Below are 19,460 nucleotides of genomic sequence, written 5' to 3'. Positions count from 1 at the left end.
TATAAATAGTAAAGGCATGGGCGAATTATGCCTATCTAAGAGATCGATCTCTTATGTAGGCATAATTCTCCGTGCCTTTCATCCACAGCGCTTGTAACCCTTGAAGATCTGTGCAGCCCACATGCCGTCAGCGCTGCTGGAAGACGTCAATTTCAAGCGGAGCTGAAGGCAGCAGAAATTCTGCCTTTGCAGCACTGCGCAGGTGCAGCAGCCTACTGCGCATGCGCAGCGCTAGTTTCTTGGCGGGGTTTTCAAATATGGATTGGCATTTTTTTAAGTATCTTAGGAAACAGAGAGAGAAGAATGGAGCTCGTGTCCCAATGATGTGGTAAGTACATTTCTTGGTGATGTTTTTAAATACCGTATTTCCCGGGGTGTGGGGAGAGCTCCTTTCACAGCGTTTGAGGAGTCCGGCCCGGGGTAAAACTGCGGGGAGGGTAGGAGCATTGTGAATGAGGGGATCTGGATCATACCAGTAACCCACTTGCGACGCTCCTTGCACAGAGTCACCACATTGAGGCGGGGGGGAGAAGTAGCTCGGGTGGCTGCGAGCGGCCGCCGGGCCGGACAGCAGAACCGGCCGCCACCTCAGCACCTTCTGCCGGCCTCCGCTCACCTCTGGCAGCTCTCCGTCTAAAAACCTCTCTCCTGCCGCTCGCTGGCCTTACTCATGTCCTTAAATTCCAACAGCGCGATTGAGGTTACTCGGCAGTGGGAATTTAAGGATTTGCAGGAAGCGGCTGACATGAGCGAACGGCAGGTGAGAGGTGTTCAGACGGAGACCACTGCCAGAGGCGAGCAGGCCAGCAGAAGGCGCTGAAGTGGCCGCCAGTTTTGCTGTCGGGTCCCGTGGCTGCTCACAGCTCCCCGAGTTGCTTCTATCCCCGGCCACAATGCGGTGGCTTCGAGCCCGTTGAGCTGCGGCAGCAGTGAGTGAGTGAGTTACTGCCATTATCCCCGACCCCCTCCTTCTCACACTCCTGCTCTCCCCGTAACTTTACCCCAGGTACAGACTCTCCACACGCTGTGAAAGGAACTCTCCCCCCGATTGGTCCCTTGAACATGTGTTGTCATTCAATAAGATGACAACTGATTCAACTTTTCCCTGTGCTCCCGTTTTTCCCACCATCTCTCCACCTGCCATCACCCTTCCCCCCCCCCCCCCCCCCCCCCTTCATTCAGTAATTCAGAATAAAGGAGACTAGGAAGCCTTGGGCAAATTGAATTGTTACTGTTTTTATTTTTATTTTTTATTTTTACGGAGATAACAATCTGCGCATGCGCGGTTTAAGTTTTTTTCTAAAGCTGACTGACTGCCTACCCTGAGTAATTACTCACGGTACGTGCCTGGATCACACGCAGGTAGAGGGGATTATTTTGATTCGGCTTGATGTCTGGTGCGGACATTGTGGGTCGAAGGTCCTGTTCCACTGCTGTAGTGCTCGATATTCTCCTGTAAGTTATGGTTCTCATATTTTGTTATGACATCGGAGGTGGCCATTATGTCCACCGATTCTGTGCTAGTTCTCAGAGCAATCTCACACTGCCACTAATCCCTCATTCCTCTACCACCATAATTTATGAAAGTGATTAACCTGCATATCTTTGGGATGTGTGAAGAATCCAGTGCACCCAGGGAAACTTGAGGTCAGGACCAAACCAGGAACACTGGACCTGAGTGACAGTGTACTGCCACCAACACCGTCTTCACACCTCAGTTCCACCTCATGGTGCATCAGTCAGATATATGGCATGCAACAGAAATATTTCCATTTCTATCAGGAGGGAAATTACTATTTAAGTGAAAAACAATGATTGAGACAATTTTTTTACTTCAATCTTGCTAATGCTCAGCTTTTAACAGAGGGTGCACATTTCCAACAATACACGCATTCAATCTCTTTACAAAACATTAGTTTCCTAGCAATGACTACAAAACGATAATCCTATCAAATCAATCAAAAGTCTTCCATGGCAGAATAAAGCTCAAGGGATTCGCTTGTGTCAACCTGTAAGATAGATTCCAGGCAGTAATGGCTGTGAAATAGATTAAAACCAAGTAATCGCTCCCAGATATAGTGGGCTTTATTTAGTTTTGTGTGTCAGCAGCAGCTGCCAGGCACACAATGTCTGCCCATTGACTCCCCTGCTGATATGAGCCGACAGCTACATTGGGTAATTAATGGCATACAGACTCATTAGTCCCAGTTAATTACACAATAATCTGTACGATTCACGGTAAAATCTTAATTTCAGAACATATTGGATCGGCAGTGAGAGACAGCCATCATGGAGAAAGGGTCACCACTGAGTTGGTTATGTTTGAGGAATGACTGATATTCAATACATCAAGAAAGATGTTTGTGGAAATTTAAAAAAAAACGCAGTTGCTGCAAATCTGAAACAAAATGCTATGACAGTCAGCAGGTCAAGCCTCATCCAAAGGAAGAGATATAGAGTCAATTTTTAGATAAATTATCCTCCCTCTCCAGAGATGCTGCTTCTCCTGCCAAGTGTTTATAACGTGTTATGTTGTGCCTTTCTTGAAATTATGCCAGAAAACCAATCGCACCTTGAAAGCAGATTCAGGTAGCTTACCTGAAGACTTGCTCCAAAAAGGTAACCCTCCCTTGTGCTGAATTATATTCTACGTGATGGAACAGGACTTGAATTTATGGGGCCAGAAATATGGAAGGGTATTCTCCGTGCAAGCGAGATTTGGGTCATAAGCCTAACTGTGAAAGATAGGAAAGTTTTGGAAGAACATGAGCCAAATGCAGGCAAATGGGACTAGCTTAGATGGGGCACTTTGGTTGGCGTGAATGAGTTGGGCTGAAGGGCCCGTTTCCATGCTGTGTTAATCTATGACACCATACCTATCCAATACTGAATGCTGCACTGAGCCATAATCCTCCTCAAGCAGGAATGCCACTGATGAGTCAAGGCAATACTTATTGTGGTTAATTAATTCCATGGGCCCAGATGTTATCACCAAATGTGATTGAATTATTGCAATGACACTACCTTTTGGTGCCTGTTATAAAACAGGAACTGAAACTTACAGCAAATCAGTTAGCACCTGCAAAACGTATGAATTTATTAAGAGTTGTAAAGCTGATCAAGGGTAATCAACAGTAAGTTTGAAGCATAATGACTCCGGCAGCCCAGGTTGTGTTCTGATCTTGAGTGCAGTCTATGTGGTGTTTACATATTCTCCGTGACCAGATGGGTTTCCTCTGAATGTTCCTGTTTTCCCCAACTTTACTAAAGTACCCACTAATTGACCACTGTGATTTGCCGTGGGTGGCCGGAGGATGGTAGAGTTGATGGGCACATGGGAGAGAATAGGTTCTATGAAAATAGTTGAGAAAAAAGGGCTATGAGCTAAGTTATCAAAGAAACTGCTGGAGGAACTCAACAGGCAACATGTGCAACGCTGTCAGCGGAAGTGTCCAAACTCAAAATGGTCACTGTCCATTTCCTTCCACAGATGTTGCATGATCCATCCAGTTCCTCCATCAGTTTGCATTTTGCTAAAAATTCCAGATCTGAAATCTCCTGCGTTCCAATGAAATTCATCATGCTCACCTGGACTCCTAAATCTCCAATAGGTGTTGCCATGAAGCATGACTCAGTCAGGAACTGGAGAGATGCACAACCTCTTAGCCGTGACAGCAACAGAAACGTGGCAACAGTCCTCATCATCAATAAGGAGAAAACCAAAAATCGACCAAAATTCTCACTCATGATCGTTACCTAATAACTCCCCGCAAGCATACAGCTACAGTTGTTGAAGGTGTGCAGAATCATACCTGATGCAAATATCCTGCAAACATTTAGTGTTAGAAAGTCAGCGAACAGGCAGCAAAGGAGATGCTCAAGATGAATCCTGACTCAAAACATCACCTATCCTTTGCCTCCAGAGTAGCAGCCTGACCCGCTGAGTTATTCCATAACTTTGTGTCTATCTTATGTATAAAACCAGCATCTGCAATTCCTTGTTCATGACAGCATACATATGAGATGGTGTCAAAAGAAGGCTCCCAAACCAAGACATCACCTGTGCATTCCCTCCTCAAATGTTGCCTGACCTGCTGAGTTTAGTTTAGTTTTAGTTTAAAGATACAGCACGGAAACAGGCCCTTCGGCCCACCAGCGATCCCCGCACATTAACACTATCCTACACCTGCAAGGGATAATTTTTACATTTACCAAGCCAATTAACCTACAAACCTGTGTATCTTTGGAGTGTGAGAGGAAACCGAAGATCTCGGTGAAAACCCACGCAGGTCACGGGGAGAACGTACAACTCCGTACAGACGGCACCCATAGTCAGGATCGAACCCGGACCTCCAGCGCTGCATTCGCTATAAGGCAGCAACTCTACTGCTGTGCCACTGTGCACATTGTGCTTTGCTCAAGCGTCCAGCATCTGCAGTTCCTTGCATCTCCACTCAGTGTTCAGGCTCACTTTGAAGAGTAACAATTGTGTTGGAGTCAGTGCACTACCAGGCTGTATGCCATTTTATGCAGACACAGTTCAGTGTGACAGGAGGGGAGTAGAAAAGTGCTGGTGGCTAATATATTTTATATAAGCGAATGGCAAAAGTGTCAGGAGATGTTTGAAGAATGGGAAAGTATTCAATTTCCTCTGGATTAATTGAACTTTTCCATCTCAACCCAACAGATTATTTGTCATAAATACAACACTTCGGGGCATTTTGGTCTCAACTGTCATTCACCGACAGTAAATCTTGCTGAATGAAAATCAAACTAAACTGCAGGCGTTAGAAATTTGAAATACAAAGTGCGAGAGATATTCTGCAAAGCAGGCAGCATCTTGCAAAGGGAAACCAAGTTTCAAGAGTCAAGAGTGTTTTACTGTCATGTGTCCCAGATAGAACAATGAAATTCTTACTAGCTGCAGCACAATAGAATATGTAAACATAGTACACTGTAAACAATATGATAAACGAGAGAAAAAACGTGCAGTGTGTATATATACTCACAAGTACTCACATATATATAAATTTATATATATATATATGTATACATATACATATATATATATATACACTAGACCAAGTGCAGACCCGTTAGGTCTGCTCCCCCAACGCAGCCGTTCCCTACCCGTAGCCCCCACGGGAGATGTGGTCCTCCAACTCAAGCGGCTAAGGAATCAGCAGTGCGGCTGTTTTTAAATGGCGTCTTTGAGGCGAGATGCGGGCGCCAGCAGCCATTATGGTCGCTGGCCAGCAGGAGGCAACAAAATGAGTGTGTGTGGGATGGGGGGGGGGGGGGGGGGGGGGTGGGAGAAGGATTTGATTAAAAATGTGTACATAAACACGACAAAATTTAATGAGGAGTGGATACTTGGAATGAAAAGTGAAATCTCAACCGAAATGGAAAAAATCAGGGCGTTTGTAGGTCGGGTGTTGTCGCGGCAACGAATCAAAGGCTGGCAGCCACAAGTCAGAAACACACACAGCCAGACACACAGACAGTTTTATATGTATACTAGACCAAGTGCAGACCCGTTGGGTCTGCTCCCCCAACGCAGCCATTCCCTACCCGTAGCCCCCACGGGAGACGTCGTCCTCCAACTCAAGCCGTTCAGGAGTCAGCAGTGCGGCTGTTTTTAAATGGCGTCTTTGAGGCGAGATGCGGGCGCCAGCAACCGTTATGGTCGCTGGCCCGCAGGAGGCGACAAAATTAGTGAGTGTGGGGGGGGAGAAGGTTTTATTAAAAATGTGTACATAAACACGACGAAATTTAAAGAGGAGTGGATACTTGGAATGAAAAGTGAAATCTCTACCGAAATGGAAAAAATCTGGCCGTTTGTGTGTCTGGTGTTGGCGTAGCAACGAATCAAAGGCTGGCACCCACATGCTGGCTACGGGTAGGGAACGGCTGCGTTGGGGCTACGGGTAGGGAACGGCTGCGTTGGGGCTACGGGTAGGGAACGGCTGCGTTGGGGGAGCAGACCCAACGGGTCTGCACTTGGTCTAGTATACATATAAAACTGTCTGTGTGTCTGGCAAGTCAGGCAGAAACACAGCCAGCCAGCAGCCACAGAGTATTAATATTATATAGATAGATACACATACACACATATTACAATTACAATATTACAATTACAATACCGTTTATTGTCATTTGAACCTCAAATAAAGTTCAAACGAAATTTGTTTTCTGCAGTCATACAACAAGAAAAGAATCAAGACACACAACAACACAATTTACACAAACATCCATCACAGTGAATCTCCTCCTCACTGTGATGGAAGACAAAGTCTTGTCTCTCCCCTGCTCTCCATTCTTCTCCCGATGTCAAAGCCCGCTGCGGGCGATGGTAAGTCCTGCGGCCGTTAAGGCCGCTCCGGGCGATGTAAGGCCCTGCTCCGGGTCTTGATGTTGGAGCCCCCGGCGGGCGATGGCAAGTCCCGCGGCCGTTAAAGCCGTGGTGGGCGATGTAAGGCCCCCCTCCGGGTCATTTTCAACCCTGCAATTCGGGCGGGAGAAGTTGCCGTTGCAGGAGCTCCGAAAAGCGGTCTCCCACCAGGGACCCGCGAGCTCCCGATGTTACCGTCCACAGGGCCTGCGGCTGGAGCCTCCGAAGCTCCGGAGTCGGGTCGCAGCCGCGAGCCAACACAGCTCTCCATGCTCCGAAGCCGGCCAGCTCCACGATGGTGAGTAGTCCGCAGGCTCCACGACTGGAGCCCCCAGGTCGTTCCAGTTGGAGGCCGCACCACGGTGCTAGGCCCCAACGACAACGGAGACCCGACAGAAAAAAGGTCGGGTCCCCAGTGCAGGGAAGAGATTTAAAAGTTTCCCCCACCCCGCCCCCCACATATACACAGTTAAAAACAATAAATAAACTACTACAAACTATACACTCAACGGGACAAAAATTTTAAAAAAAGACAGACGGACTGCAGAGGCCGCTGCAAACGTTGGTCGCGCCGCCTGTGAATCTATCTCAAAAAACAAACAATAATGTAATAATAATAATAGTCTATTGGAGTTCACAGCTTATTTGAGGTTGTAGTGTTTAATAGCCTGAACCTGGACGTTACAGTTTTCAGGCTCCTGTACCTTCTTCCCGATGGCAGTGGTGAAATGAGTGTGTGGCCAGGATGGTGTGGGTCTCTAATTATGCTGGCTGCCTTTTTGAGTTTACATCTTGGGACCAAAGTCCTCCTAATTCTGTTTCTCTTTCCAGTAAATCTCCCTGTGCAGTTTGGATCCGAAGCTGCACATATTGGAATCTGGATCCACTGTTGTTACAGTAGTGTTCTGCATTAGTTAATACCACTGCAATGCCAGACCACAAAGAATATCCCTTGTGCCAATGTAATAATGCTTCAGCTCAGGACGGACATAATAGATTGCAATGACATGTACATCTTCTCCAATCTGGTCTAACAATATGGAGAGGTGAGTCTGAAAAAGGGTCTCGAGCCGAAATGTCACCTATTCCTTCTCTCCAGAGATGCTGCCTGACCCGCTAAGTTACTGTAAACCAGCATTTACAGTCCCTTCCTACACAATATGGAGAGGTGGTTGGGGATGGTGGACGGGGGGGGGGGGGGGGGGTCATGATTAGTGCTATAAGCTTCCAGCGACAACCTGACATGTTATTGGGTTTTGTTCAAAGCAGCTCGTGCTAGAAGTCTGCTGAAGGATCAAGGCATCATGCAATCTTTATAGGATTCCACACTGGCTTTGTTAAAACCTCACACAGAAATGGGAGCAATTACATCGCTGGCACAGATACAGGTGTCATCCCTGGCACAATACCACCTATTCTTGGCAGGTAAACAATGATCCTTTCAGCTTGAACTCCGAGCCACTTTATTCACCAAATTAAAGTACTTGGAACAAAATCAAATGACATCAAAACCCCAAAACACTAAGGTATTAAAAGTTGCTCCATAGAATTATGCTAACAGGTGGCTTGGTAGAACTGCCAAATTCAGGATGACATGTGAATTATAAATACCACAACTAATATTATCCAGCTTTTATACATTTTCTATCTATTTAGTCCCACATCTAGAGAAGAGTAGCACACAAGACTGTGCCTGTGAAAGCATTAGAAAGACACACCAAAAGACAAAGTATTGGACAAACTCAGCAGGTCAGGCATCATCTGTGGAGGAAATGGACAGGCGATGTTTCGGGACGGGACTCTTTTGCACTTTCATGCATCTCCAAAAGCATGAAGGTTTGATCACTAGGAAAGGATATACTGATTGTGAAAATAACAGATTGTCAACCTGTTTTCTTGTCTACAAAAAATAAACACAATTAGGCTGAAATCTGCAGCTGAGTGAGGGTGTTGCAGGGTTTATGACAAAGCTATGGCAGCCTAATGCACACTCGGGGCAATTCACAGAGGCTGATTAACCTACAAACCTCTACATCTTTGGGAGGTGGGAGGAAACAGGAACACCCAGAGAAAATCCATGCAGTCACAGAGATAACGTGCTAACATTACACAGCACACTATGTCAGGATCGAACCCTGGTCTCATGCAATGAGGCAGCAACTCTCCCAGTTGTGCTGCCTTTAAAAACATTTTTAGATACTGAGACTGTATCTGCGGACTTTCCCGCCAACTGTTCTCATGAAACATGCTGACTATTTGAACCATGAAGGCCCGTCACAGCAGATTATAATCGTATCCTTGATGCAACATCCCAACATATGTCCGTGATTGCACACTGACCTGCAGCCTTCCATGAAACCTCCCCACTTCTTCCTGTGCAACACCTCAAATAGAAGAGCCACATAGACGATTATAGTTTAGCTGCCCTACAAGTTAGATAACTTCAAACTCTGGGTATTCCTGATTGGTATCACCAGGAAATGGATTACCAGATCCATCACATTCGCATAACTACCAAAGCTTAAGACTAAATTTGAATTTCCTATATTATTGCAGTCCTTCTAAGCCGTGAAATAGTCTCTTCATAAAAACTCCAAATGCATATAATACAAAATATTCTGTGCCAATTTTAGTACATGCCATTTAGATCCATTGATATCAGTTTTCCTGTACATATCTATCTATATTACTAAATCTCTGTCCTTGACCGCTTTTGGCCATCTGTGCTGCGATTTCCGAGAGAACGCCGCCACCTACGGCCGTCATTTTTGGCCACCTCGCTCAGAGCCCCCCTCCGCCGCATGTGTGCCGAGGATTTTTCCCGTCAATGAAAAATGACAGAGATATTAATATTTTTACAAAATTCCCCATTCTCTCTGCTGCCCCTGCTGGCGGCAGGGGGGAGGGACTATAAAACCAGGAAGTGGTGTGCCTCAATCAGTCTCTGCAAGTGGTGTGCCTCAATCAGTCTCTGCAAGTGGTGTGCCTCAATCAGAGCTCTGAATAACACTGAACAAATGTCTCCACAGCTGTGAGTACCCATAATGTGGTTTGAAAATGAAAATATGGTTAGTTTGAGGGAAAAAAGCACTGCCTGCAAATAGTTGTTTGGGTTGAAGTAAAAAGGCACCCTCTCTCTCTCTCCCCTCCTCTCTCCCTATCCCTCTCTCTCTCTCTCTCCCCCCGTCTCTCTCCCTTTCTCTCTCTCTCTCCCCTCCTCTTTCTCTCTCCCCTCCTCTCTCTCCCCCCCTCTCCCCATCACCCCCCCCCCTCTCCTCACCCCCCCCCTCCTCTCCCCCCTCCTCCCTCCTCTCTCCCCTCTCCTCTTCCCCCCTCCCTCTCCTCTCCCCCCCCCTCTCCTCCCCCCTCTCCTCCCCCCTCTCCTCCCCCCCTCTCCACCCCCCCCTCTCCTCCCCCCCTCTCCTCCCCCCCTCTCCTCTCCTCTACACCCCTCCCCCCCTCTCTCTCTCTCCCTCCCCTCTTTTTCTCCCTCTCCTCCCCTCCATCCCCTCCCCCACCGTCCCTCCCCCCCTCCCTCCCTCCCACACCCACCTCCCCCTTCCGCTCCACGCTCCCTCCCTCTCCTCCCTGCTCCCCACCTCTCCTCCCCTCCCCTCACCCCTCTGAGCATCCCACCTCCCTCCTCCTCCCCCCTCTCGTCTCCTCCCCCTCGTCCTCCCCCTTCTCTGTCCTCGCCTCTCTCCCTCCCCCTCCCTCCCCCCTCCCCCCCCCTCCCCCACCCTCCCCTAAACCCCCTCCCCTCCACACCCACTACCCTCTTCCCTCCACCCTCCTCCTCCCTTCCCCTCCCTGCTCCCCACCTCTCCTCCTCACCCCCCTCTCTCTCCCCCTCACTCTCACCCTCTCTCTCCTCCCCTCCTCCCCCACCTTTCTCCCCTCACCCACCCTCCCTCTTCTCCTCCTCTCCACCCCCTATCCCTCTTGCCCCTCTCTGTGTCTCTGTCTCTCTCTCTGTCTCTGTCCCTTCTCTCTCTGCCCTCACTCTCTAACCCCGCCCCCCCCCCTCCCTCTCTAGATGTGACTGCAAGTTGGTGGCTATGCGTCAGTAGATAGGGTGGTTATGGGGTAAAAGGAGCAAATTAATAATATTAATATATCAAGGGGGGTAATTAGTGTGAGTGCGGGGGGGTAGTTAGTGTGTGTGACGCTGCATGCCGCCTCCCCCCCCACAACCGCACGTTGGGGGAACAGATCCAACGGGTCTGCACTTGGTCTAGTAATTATATATATTTTCTATCTTTCAGTCCTGTATTTAGATAAGGTATTTAGATAAGACTGTTTCTTGTAAAAGCATTACGGAGCGAACAATCCAAAGGATTTTAAACCATCAGTGTGCAATGGCAGGAGAACCATAAATAATAGCTTTTCGCCAAACAGCTTTTGCAGCAGCTGCACTAAGCTTCAGTGTGTCCCTCGGCATAAAGTTCTGCATCTTGCAAAATCCAATCTGCAACATTTGTTCATGAATAGTTTCTTCCATAGGAAGACCAGCAAGTTATGGACAGACTGGAGAGAATCTTAAACCAAGCTGAGGATCCACCAGCAGCATTTGTGGCTCAGTGTCGCCAAGGCATGGAGTCCCGTGTTATGTGGCTTTTAGGAATGAACCTCAACAACAATCTGTGCATCTCTTCACAGCAGCTCAGGTGGAGTCTGAAGAAAGGATCAGAGTTGATGTTTCTGTCAATTACTCTTCATCCGAAGCCAATGGGGAGAGGACGGATTGTGAAAATTGTTCTTCACTCTTTGAATTGTGTTCTGATGGAGAGTCATTGATCTGAAATGTGAACCGTATTTCTCTCCCCATAAATGCTTCCTGCCCAGCTGTAAATCCCCAGCATGTTCTGCTTTGATATCAGAATTCCAGCATCTGAGGTTCTTTTACATTGTGTCATCTCTTCCAAAACTCTCTTGGCAAACAAACGTTCAAAAATTAACTGGATAAAGGTCAAAAACTTTATTTGCCATTTGTGCTTACACACATAGGAACTCTTGTGCGGTTGTTCAGAGAGTCAAGTCAAGTCAAGTTAAAAAGACACACAGAAAGACACATAATCTATAAAAACATATACTTCTCTAGAACTAAAAAAAAAGAAAGAAAGTGCCTAAAACCCTATATAAAGGGGAAAGTGAGAGCATTGTAAATTACACAAACCCTATATAAAAAGTGTCGATTGCATTGTAAATTGCACAGGCCCAGGAGACAATATAATATGTCAGGACATCAGTTCATTTTGTTTTGGCCAAGAGTCTCACTGTGGCAGGGAAGAAGCTCTTAAAAAAGCGTGTTCTGTTTGTGGTGATGCTGTCCGCTCGTCTGTGCCTGAGGTTGTATGTGCAGTTTTTATGTTATGATAGTCTCATTCCTGGCTTTGAGGTTATGAAATATTTTATATAAATGCAAGTCCTACTTCCTTGCATTAGACCAACAGATTTGCCAACATTCACTTCAACACAATAAGCTATTTGCTATTCCAGTCGTGGCTGTCATCATAACCCTTGTTTTTGAATGAAAGACCACACACCGCTATCCTCCAATATGTAAAGCCCTTATCGTGCTATTGTTGAGTGTAGCTGAGCAGCAGTGTTTTGACAGAGAAGGTTGGGAGTTCAAGTCCCATTCACAGACTTAAGTACCATATAGACCAACACTGTGCCGAAACTCCAGGGAAATGTGAAGCTTTTGTAGGTGTGTTTCCAACTCAAAATCAAATCCATTCTCATCGAGTTCATATTTCTTATTTGACCTAGAAAAGTTGTAGTTGCATAAATATTTATTTTATCCTAGTATTTTAGCAGTTTTCCCCTGCCTTCACATTTCTGTCTGGCTCAAGAGTACAATAGCACAACATGAGAGATTCACGGTTCTACCCCACTGCCCAAGTTGGGGCAGACAAACTACAACTTCAACTTGAGGCTGAGTGATGTTATGATTTAATGTTCCCACCAAGCTGAACTGGTTGGAAGACACCAGACAAAGATAAAAGCTGAGGAATGTAACTGATTAGTTTAGTTTATAGACAATAGGTGCAGGAGTAGGTGCAGGAGTAGGCCATTTGGCCCTTCGAGCCAGCACCGCCATTCAATGTGATCATGGCTGATCATCCCCAATCAGTACCCTGTTCGTGCCTTCTCCCCATATCCCTTGACTCCGCTATCTTTAAGAGCTCTATCTAACTCTCTCTTGAAACAATCCAGATAACCGGCCTCCACCGCCCTCTGAGGCAGAGAATTCCACAGACTCACAACTCTCTGTGTGAAAAGGTATTTCCTCATCTACGTTCTAAATGGCTTACCCCTTATTCTTAAACTAGCCCCTGGTTCTGGACTCCTCCAACATCAGGAACATGTTTAGAGATACAGCGTGGAAACAAACCCTTCGGCCCATCAAATCCACACCGACCAAAGATCGCCCATACACTAGTTTTATCCTACAAACAGGGGACAACTTGAATGAAGTTACAAAGTATTCCATTTAGTCCCCATGGTCCCCCTTTGTTCTCGGTGTTGTCCCCCCCCACACCCACCTTACAAATGTACTTACAATTTTACTGAAGCCAGTTAACCTACAAACCTGCACATCTTTGGGATGTGGTAGGAAACTGGAGCACCTAGAGAAAACAATATTACCACCAGGGACACTCTACGGTGGCTCCACCGCAGACAGTCTGTTCGTTTTTTCATATTTTATTAATTTTTATTGTTTGTTAAAGGTTTGCTTTAATGTTCTCCGGTTTGTCTTATTTGGGGGGAGGGGGGAGGGGATTGGGGGAAACTTTTTTTCTGGTTCTTACCTTGCCGGAGATGTGATTAATTTTTGGATCGCATTCTCCGGTCACTCTGCGGCCTACCATCGATGGAGCTGGAAGCCTCCTCGGACTGTCGTGAGCCCCACTGCGGGGCGTGGGCTTAACATCGGAGCTGATCCCTTGCCTGGGATCGCTACAACCGCGGCCTGCGGACTTACCATCAAGAGCTCGCAGCCTCGTGGAAGGTTCGATCAGCCCCGACGCGAGGTTCGATCGTCTGGCGCGGGGAAGCTGACATACCCCTCGATGCAGGAGCTGATCGCCTTGACACGGAGGGCCCGAACGCCACCGGATATGGGAGTCAAGATCGCCCCTTCAACGGAGGGCTCGAGGTCCCCGACTGTCGGAGAACAAAGGGAAGGGACTTGAACTTTATTTTGCCTTCCATCACAGTGAGGAATGTGTAGGATGTTCATGTTAAAATGTGTTTTGGGTGTTCTGTTGCTTTTTATTTGTATGACTGACTTGGCAAATGAAACTCCTCGTATGTTGTACATACTTAGGAAATAAAGTACTATTCGGATTCTGATTCCGATTTTGAAACCCACGCAGTCACGGGAATAACGAACAAATACCGTGCAGACAGCACCCATAGTAAAGATCAAACCCGAGTCGGTCCAAATGTCTGCACCAACTACATCCTCTGGCAGCTTGTTCCATATACCCATCTGAGTGAAAAGGTTCCCCCTGAGGCTAATATTAAATATTTCCCATAGCACCTAAACCACTGGTTCTTGATTCCCCTACCCTGGATAAAAGACTATGCATTCATCTATCTATTCCACTCATAATTTTATACACCTCTATAATATCACTCCTCAGACTACCATGCCCCAAGGAACAGTCCTTGCCTGCTGAACCTCTCCCTATAGCTCAGACCCTCGCATTCTGACGTCACCTTTTTTTTTTTTTTTGGAAGGGGCATGCAGTTAAATTAAGATCAGCTGGGGCCATGGGTTGAATACTTCTGTCTGTCCTTTTCTCTGTTCTGGTTTGTGGCTGGATTTAAACAAGACCTTGGAAGTAAAGTAGACTGCACTCCAACGAGTGATCAGATTGCAGTTTCTTCACCAGAGTTGGGGCAGACTGGAGTGGGAAGTGCATTCTTACTATCTATCACATGCACTGCAAAAATCTGTAAAGAACAATTTGGAAGCCAGAACTGCATTGCTGAGAATTTTCCGCATATATTAGTAAGTTAATTATTAATTAACATATGCATGCTTCATTAAACTTAACAGCCTGATTTCAGATTGATAATTGAACGAGAGAAACATCATCACATTGGACAATGCATTGCAGCACTCGTGCAAGTGTTATTTTTGTTACGACTATTTTAAAATCATATTTGTGGTTGAATTGTTTCTGCTAAAGGAACATTCTAAAGCTTACTGGCAACACTAGCTGAAGCAAGTTGCTTTTTTTCTCAGAACCACTTTTTACTTGAGTGGCATTCTGTATCTTCTGCCTGATGGGAGAGGGAAGAGAGAATGACAGGTTGGGGGGTGAGTGGTCCTTGATTATGTTGACTGCTTACCCGTTGCCGCATGAAATATGGATGGAGTGGATGGGAGTGGCTTGTTTGTGTGATGGACTGAGCTGCATTCACAGCTCTCTGCAATCTCTTCGCCATTGAATTTGCCAAACCAAGCGGTGATGCATCCGAATAGAATGCTTTCTATGGTGCATCTGGAGAAATCGGCAAGAGACATTGGAGGCATGCCGAAATTGCTTAGCCATCTGAATATTAACAATAAAAGGCAGTAGGTATTTGGTCAGAGGAGTTTTGTCACTGATCATACTCAATGTAGCATATTTCTTCCTCCACAGTTAGTGGAAATGAGTTCCACTTGGTCAGTGAAACTGGCACCAGATTATGCACTAACACAATCATGGCCAAGTTCAGCATCCACAATGTTTGTGCCGAATGTGATGCCAAGTTAAACTGATCTCAGCTGCTTGTTCCTGATCTACATCCTTCTATTCCCTGCACTGCCATGTGCCTATCTCAAAGCCTCTTAAACCCCGCTATCCTATCGCCATCCAACACCACCACTGGTAATTATTCCAGGCGCCCACCACTCTGTGTGTAGAAAACTTGCCCTGCACATACCATTAAACTTTCCCCCTCTCACCTTATAGCTATGCCCTCTAGTGTTGGACATTTCAACATTGGGAAAAGGGTTCTGACCCTAACCGTGCCTCTCATAATGTTACACTCTAATCCAGGCAGCATTCTGGTAAACCACCTCTGCATCCTCTCCAAACATTCCACATCTTTCTTGTAATGTGACCAGAACTGTACGCAATACTCCAAATGCACGGAGTCTTGTCTACGTTAAAGAAACCAAATGTAGATTGGGTGATGACTGTGCAGTATTACTCGTTTCAGTCTACAAGTATGACTTTGAGTTTTCAGTTGCCTTTATTTGAATTCTCAAACCCTTTGCCTCTTTCACCCTCAATGAAGTCAAATGCAAGCTGAAAGAACAGTACTTCATCTGTAGAAGGGTCCTAACCCAAAAGTTGTCTGTCCATTTCCTTGCACAGATGCTGTCTGACTCATTGAGTACATCCAGCAGTTGCTGTTTTGTTTGTTTCATTGTTTGTCTTGGTATGTAACAGCCTTTGAATACAACAACATCCAGCACCTCTTTGTTGCAAGTCAGAACTAGCCAGTTCCAAAGAAAGGTCTTCACCTTATAATATTCAATGTTTCTCCCAACACATGCTACCTGACTGATTTCCAATTTCCTCTTATATTTCAGATTCCCAGCAACTTCAGTGTTCTGTATTTCACAACTCCAGTATTGTCCACATTTGTCTCTTTCAGACCTTCAACTATGACAAACAAGCCATCTATCCATACCCTGTCTCAGCCCGTGCTCAGCACCACTTGTGTCACTAAACCTCTGTTGGTCTTCACCTGATTACCGCATCGCCTTTGTGCTTTTCCAACATTCAACATACAGATCATTAATCCGAAACGTTGACTCTGTTTCACTTTCCGCAGAAGCTGCCTGACCTGCTAAGTTCATGTTTTTATTTGAATGCATGAATGAATGAATGAATGAATGAATGAATGAATGAATGAATGAATGAATGAATGAATGATTGAATGAATGATTGAATGAATGAATGTTTATTGGCCAAGTATTCACATACAAGGAATTTTGCCTTGGTGCTCTGCCCGCAAGTGGCAACGACATACAGTGACAGTTAGGAATGTCACATAAAACATTAAACATTAATAATAAAACATTATTGATCATTTCAGCTGCCTCTGAACCATATGGTCCATGTGCCTCAGCTCCTCAGCATAAGCTTGGTTGGTGATTGGGGCTATTAGAAATAAGGGGAGGTGGTGTTAAAGTGAAAATTCAATACTTCAAAATGGTTTATTCAGGAAAACAGATTCAAGGTGCATGATTGCATTAATATGGTAACCACTCTCTGCATTTCCTGCTAGGACACTGTCCTGCTGCCATGCATGACTTCCCAACGAGGTGGAGAAAAGCCCACGACAATTCCGGTCTGATTTATATTTAGCAAATAATTCACAAGAGGACTCAGGAGCTGGTCCAAACACACAAAAAAATACCTGTTAACAACCAGGGCATGAAAATAGATTCCTGCAACACAGGCATGAAAAAGTAAATTCCTTAGTACAAGTTACATTGACCATTGGTTTGTTTTATTTTCATGTTATTCATTGTCACGTGGGTACAGTGAAAAGTTTTTTTGTTGCGTGCTATCCTGTCAGTGGAAAGACTATACATGATTACAATCATGCCACCTACAATCATGCCACCTACAGGTACAGGATAAAGGGAATAATGTTTAGTGCAAGAGTGTTTAATAGTAAGATTAAACGAGAACTTACCAGTTTGAAGTTTGATCTTTATTTTATGAGGAGTAATGTTGAGGGATTACGTGAAGAACCCGCCAGGACGCATGCGTGTCAATCTTCAAAGCAGCGGTGTGAAATCACAGATAACAGTAAATGAACTGAACATAGTAAGATTAGAGAAATAGGATACCAGTTGAACTTTATGATCGAGGGTGGGCGTGGAGGGCACGTAATCCCTCAACGTTACTCCTCATAAAATAAAGATAAACTTCAAACTGGTAAGTTCTCGTTTAATCTTACTATTTTACTTCGGAGTCACGTGAGTGACTACGTGAAGAACCCCGCCAGGATGCATGCGTGTCATATCGCTACACGCATTGCGAAACAGTCAGGCGGGGTGGAACGACGTTCTCCCGCAGCGGCAAGTTTAAAAGCCGGAACCTGCAGGTAAGAGATACTCTGCGGTCTTTTTTGTTGTTCCCATACTGTTTTACAGATGGGGAGTCAATGGACAAGTCCAAGAAAACAACGAGGGCTGCGACAAAGCTGGCGGGGGAGGACCGCGGAGTTGCGGGCAGCCAGCAGCGGCCAGCGGCACATGAATCACCCGTAATGGGAACAGCTGTGCCCGACTTCGCCCCCGCACCGGCCAGATCTACACCGCGGCCGGGCGGTAAGGCAAAACAAAAAACCAACAAAGTCGTTGACTCAGATGAGTCCGACTTCGAGCAGCCGCGAGCGGCCAGCGACCGTGAGCGCTAGAGCCGGATGGAGCGGCTTGTGGAGCAGATGCTCCAACGTGACAGGCTCCGGGCTGCACAGTGCATCTCCCTCGTCAGAGGGGAGTACTGGGGGTCAATTCTGGGCTGATCCTGAAGAGGGGTTTGCAGAACAGAAATCGAGTGTGCAAGGGGTGCAGGAACGTGAAAATCTACTGGACATGGTGTCCAACTTCATACAGCCAGACCAGACTGGCCAAAACCTGGAACAGAAACTAGCTGCCAGTATAGATTATATGTCCTTTAAGCAGCTACAGGAACAGGCTGTGATGGACACCACGGCAAGACACTTGGCACCGGGTAACTGTATATCCCTGAATGTTCCCATTATAAATAATTGCATATGGAAACATGTTGAAGCAGGAGTTAGAGGCATGGATATCAAACTCCAAAAAGTACTAAAACTCCTAACAACGGGAATAACAGCTTTCGCCCGCACAGTAGATGAAAAGGAGATGTCGCAGGATCAACAGGATGCACTGGCACTGCTTTGCAACACACAATATGAAATAAACAGCATCAGGATGAGTGCCATCCGACCTGCTCTAAACCCGAAATTCGCAGGTCTGTGCAAACCTGGAAACACAAAACCACCAATTTTACTATTTGGAGGTAACCTATCCAAGCAAGTCAAGGAGCTCGATGAGGAGGCAAAAACCCTGGGGCTCATAAAATCGACTTCATCAAGAACCTACCACGGCCATAAACAGCACCCTTACGCACCCACCAGTAGAACAAGACAAACTGGTGAAAGCTCAAAGGTCCGGTACACCGAACATCGGTCTTTTTTAGGCCATGGCCCAGACCGGCCATTTTGGAAGATACGCAAACCTCCAACACCAACCCGACCACAAACCCAGTCACCGGCGCCTCAACCTCCACGAAGGATTTACAAAAAGAAGTAAACCTGCCACTGTAACAGCCACAAAACAATTATTTGGAAAACTGGGGTTTATTATCCATCCAGTTAAATCTAAATTAACGCCTTCCACTACAATGGATTATTTGGGGTCACCATTGACTCAGTTCACATGTCGGTGACTTTGCCAAAGGGAAAGGCTATAGACTTAATAGAGGCTTGCAATAACCTCATTGACATCAGTAAACCATCCATCAGATTGGTAGCAAAAGTAATTGGTAAAATGGTGGCTGCTTTTCCAGCCACACAATTCGGACCTTTACATTACCAAAATTTACAGAGGGCAAAAATACGAGCACTCAAAATTAATGCTGGTCATTTTGACAGACCAATGAAGCTACCAATCGAAGCTATAATGGAACTAAAATGGTGGAAAGATAACATTCGGCATTGTTCCAATCCAATCATTATCAGCAACCCTTCTATGGTGCTACAAACTGATGCCAGTGCACTTGGTTGGGGTGCTACCAATTCCATCTCCAGCTGTGGAGGTAGATGGAATGCACAGGAGGCATCATCATTACAAACACTGGGCATAAACTACCTGGAAATGTTGGGTGCATTCCATGGCCTAAAGTCATATTGTTCTGGGTTATATCACCAGCATGTTAGACTACAGATTGAGAATACCACCGTGGTAGCATATATCAACCACATGGGTGGAAACAAATCGACATCATGTAACAATCTG

At 46.0% G+C, this 19,460-nt stretch overlaps 1 protein-coding gene and 1 long non-coding RNA gene across 3 annotated transcripts in view; both read right to left on the bottom strand.

The window, feature by feature from the left end:
• Positions 1 to 19,460, bottom strand: part of fras1 (Fraser extracellular matrix complex subunit 1) — a 518,669-nt gene that overhangs the window by 372,817 nt on the left and 126,392 nt on the right. The gene's annotated exons all lie outside the window — the stretch shown is intronic.
• LOC116975150 lies at positions 1,887 to 13,759 on the bottom strand. Its single transcript, XR_004412549.1, has 3 exons — positions 13,701 to 13,759; positions 11,030 to 11,032; positions 1,887 to 1,898 (listed from the first exon to the last, which is right to left on the bottom strand). It is a non-coding gene; the product is annotated as an uncharacterized LOC116975150 (long non-coding RNA).

Source organism: Amblyraja radiata, chromosome 1 (assembly GCF_010909765.2).
Source record: "Amblyraja radiata isolate CabotCenter1 chromosome 1, sAmbRad1.1.pri, whole genome shotgun sequence".
In the NCBI taxonomy this organism is placed as follows: Eukaryota; Metazoa; Chordata; class Chondrichthyes; order Rajiformes; family Rajidae; genus Amblyraja; species Amblyraja radiata.
Note: the sequence above shows the minus strand (reverse complement) of the source record. Positions and strands in the feature narration are given on the sequence as shown.